Source organism: Amphimedon queenslandica, unplaced genomic scaffold (genome assembly GCF_000090795.2).
Source record: "Amphimedon queenslandica unplaced genomic scaffold, v1.1 AMPQUscaffold_13448, whole genome shotgun sequence".
NCBI lineage: Eukaryota > Metazoa > Porifera > Demospongiae > Haplosclerida > Niphatidae > Amphimedon > Amphimedon queenslandica.
This window is the reverse complement of record NW_003546316.1, coordinates 299212-303596: the sequence shown is the minus strand read 5'-3', so window position 1 is coordinate 303596 and position 4385 is coordinate 299212.

Here is a 4385-nt window from a genome sequence, read left to right as displayed (position 1 = left end):
AGTGTGCAGCTTCATCTTCTTCAGTGAAATTCTCATTTGGTGAGGAGATGTTTTCAACAGAGCCTACAGATGGTGTTGCTGCTTCTGCCATATTGAATGAAGAACACAAAAGAAGAAGGAAGTATACTTTGTGTGGTTTGATAAGGGGAAGGCCAAACTCTTAATTAACTGTGCTCCTATTTACTACAAATCTCCAAGATAAAAAGATGCATGATTAATATTTTGCTCTATACTCATTTTATAAATAGTTTAGTGAGGGAAAATCAAAAAAAAATAAACGTGTTTCAGCCAAATCCTCATTACTAAAATTCTCCTCTTTTTTCAAAGTTCAAATATTTTGTTTCTTAATTAAAAATGCTAGCCCAGCCATTTGCAATAAAAATAGTAAAATTTCTTAAATTTTAGCTACTGATAATCCTTCATTGTATTAGCAAAGGATCATTATGAATGATTTACGTTACAACCACTGGTGGCTGCAAAATAAAAATGGCAATTAAACTATTGTAAACATAGCATCCTCAGTTACATGTAATATTTCATCACAAAGCTTGTTTTAATCATATAACTTTTACAATTGTATAATCTAAATTTCAACAGTGGCTACAAAGAAAATAATAAAAAACGAGACTACAAAGTAAAGCATGTTGTGCATGCATTTTTGTTATCTACAATGTATAGCTAGATGTAATAAAAACAGCAGCAATATAAAAGCTGTAAAATAGTTTGCAAAATAATAATTATGAGTACAAGAATTAATCATTGAATTTAGGCATTGCAAAAGTAATTTCTGACAACAAATCACAATCCATGTGCTCCAGGGGATCTTCTCGCAGATCAGAATCGTCATCTCTTGGCTCAGACATTTCTTCCTCTTCTTGCTCAAGGCTATTGTCATCATCAGCTAATGGTACATTTTGTACTTGTCCCTCCTGCTGCCCAGGGACACCTTGACCATTTTGTTCCTCACTATTAGCCCCAACACTCTGCTCTGCACTGCTTTGAATCGAACGTTCATCATGTCGCTCTGTTGAATCTCTTTCACTATCATTGGTGATAGGAAAAATATTTCATATCAGGAGGCGTAAGTCGACAAATAAACGTTGAAACCTAATACGTTTTTAAAATGGTTTTACCTCTATCCTACATTGAAGTATACTTTGATCCCAAAGAGTAACAAGCCAATCATCATCTGTTGGTAGCTTTCGCTGCTTCATGCTTCCTGCCAGTATGAATGGAATTTGACTAACTAGTTTGTTATCTTTCCCAGTGTGCTCTTGAAAGACTTGTCTAAATTCTTCTGTTTCTCTTTCAACTTGTAGCTTTATAGCCTCTTCAGTAAAATCTTGATACCCATTTTCAAGTTGAAAGACAAAAAAATTAGCAAAAGTGAGTACCACAATCATCCTCTTCCACATTTCTGGCTCCATATTACTCCCAAGAGACGACAGCATCTTTTTTGCATTGTCAGCATCAAGGCGATTATCCATCCTTAATGCTATAAGGATGAGATCATATCCTTTCCTGGGTGTGTTCTCGGCAATATTCTTCAATATTTTTTCCTGGAATATCACTTTCACCAAACCCAGCAGTGTCGTATATCTTCAATTTAAAGCCCTGGTGGTCTCCTTCATGGCACTCAATTCCAGAAGAGCAAGCCTTTGCTCCAGCCTGAGATTTTGCAACAATATTTCCCATCATTGCATTGACAAGAGCTGATTTTCCTGCACCCATCAATCCTAAAACAAGAATTTTTACATGGTATTTATTCTCTTTGAGAAGTTTTGACTGCCTTAAAAGTTCATCTTTTATCTATTGGGGAGCATCATATTCATCAGTAAGATTCTCATTTGGTGAGGCAATGTTTTCAACAGAGTCTACAGATGCTGTTGCTGCTTCTGCCATATTGATTTGAAGAATACAAGAAGATACAATTACAAAATGACTCTGGGTGGGTCACTGGTTAAGCCACAGTGGGAAATGAATACAATGAAAATTATACTTTATCAAAGGAGATGAATATTTTAAAATAATGTGTGGCCAAAACATTGTGTGAAACATAAACCTAATCCTAGCAACTTGTAACTAGATACTAACATGTTTTATATTTTTTTATTTTATGCTTGACAAATGTATACTTAAGCTATTATTGTCATTATTCTAATAATTTTTTCAAACAAATAACTACAGACTGTCTAAAAATGCTGTCAAACAATAGTTATTTAAATTTTAAAGAGTTTCCACTAACATTCAATTTAGCTTCCACTTCTTGAAATAAATCCATGCCATCACGCTGTAGGTTGTCATAAATCGAGCTGACACCTTCTAAATCCATGCCATCATGCTTTAGGCTGTCACAAATCAAGCTGACACCTTCTAAATCCATGCCATCATGCTGTAGGCTGCCATACGTGGATCTGCCACCTTCCTCCTCACTGCTACTGGACTCTTTATTTTCCCCTTCAGAATCACTACCTCCTTCTAAAGTGGCACGAAATTCCTCAGGCCCATTGATATCAGCACTTTCCTCATTACTGGTAAAAAAGAGGGATCTTAATTTGAGTTGCAATTGATTTATCAAACGAAAGATACCTAAACGCTTTAGGAAAGGTTTTGCCTTGGTCCTAGATTGAAGTACGCTCTGCTCCCAAAGAGTAACAAGCCAGTCATCATCTGTTGGCAATTTTCGTTCGACTGCTTTTCCTGCTAATACAAATGGAATATCATTTTTTCCAGTGTGCTTTTGAAAGCGCTCTTGAAATTCTTCTTTTTGCTTTTGTATTTCATCCTTCATTTGCTCTTCAGTATACTGCTGAGGATTATTTTTAAGTTGATCCACAAATGCATTAGCAAAAGTAAGTACCACAATTGTTCTTTCCCACTTTTTCCCTCGATCCATATACTGGCCTCGCTTAAGAGATGATAGCATGTCAATGTTCATATCAAAACGATTATCCATCCTCAAAGCAATAAGTATAAGATCATATCCCTTCTTTGGTGCATTCTTAGAAAAAATATCTTTCAATATGTCTTTACTAGGAAGAGTTTCATCTCCAAACCCAGGAGTATCATATATCTTGACTTTTATACCATCATGCTCTCCTTTATAGTACTGTGTTTCCCTTTGAACAGGGTTTGCCCCAGCCTGAGCTACTGTAACCATACTTCCCATCATGGAATTGATAAGACTTGATTTCCCTGCACCTGTCAGCCCCATGACAAGGATTTTTACATGGTGCTTCCTTCTTTTGAGCTTTGCTGACTTCTTTGCATATTTATCATCTAATGGCACATCAGTAACATTTTCTTGAGAAGGAATTTCACTTGGTGAGGTGATATCTTCAAGAGGGTCTACAAGTGGTGTTGCCATATTAAGAAGATTCAAGAATAGAAGAAGGAAGTGCTGTATGCTTATACAGTATGTGGAGGAAAATTAATTATTCATGATCGTAACCATAACAACAGGATTCTTTAGGTGATCAACAATTCAACACTATTCTTCACTACATAACAATACACCTTCAAAGTTAAATCTTTTTGTTCCTCAATTGAAAATGTTAGCCCATTTAGGACTTAAGCAATAATAATTAAGTTAAAAGATTAAAATTATAAGTATTATAAAAATAATTATCATTTCTCAAAATTGTAAATTTATATCCATCAATTGTACATGATCCTCCTTAATTAAATGTATCACTATGAATGGCTTACTTTATCTAGTCCAGTTGGTGTGAATACACTATGCTTCTCTTTTTCACCCTCTAGCAATACTTGTTCCCCCAGCAACCAAAGGACACTCCCACTAATCAAGTGTTGCAACTGATCAACAGTGACACTCTCTAAAATAAAAATATTGTTAATTTTAATTACTCAGATACATGTACCTGTTAAATCCTTATAATTATGGTAAATAACATTTAAATTGTGCCGTCAGGCAAAACGTCACTCCATTATGATTAACATAATCCTTTACATTTTTATCAACAGACAATCAAATAAGCCCTTTCTTTTCTGATACCCTGTAACCTTTAACTATTTCATCACTATTAATGATCAGTAGTATATTGTTCTCCTATAAAATCATGTGATAATCACATGATCAACTGACACACCCACTTTATCAAAATTTTTAATAAGCTTTCTTTATTTCTTTGGCATCAGCAGTCCGTGGTATCCCAAGTATCTGATAATAGTCCTCTTTACGTAGAGAAGTTGAAAGAATAAAAAAGATGGGTAAAAAAGGTAAAATAAAAAAGAAAGCAAATTTAAATCAAATTTGTAAAAAGAGAATTAAGTCTACTCTGGTAAATTGTAGTTTACCATTAGAATGAATTCCTCTATTAGATAGTCTCGTGAGTGTCTCCAGACCCTTCCTCCGCAGGTAGCGA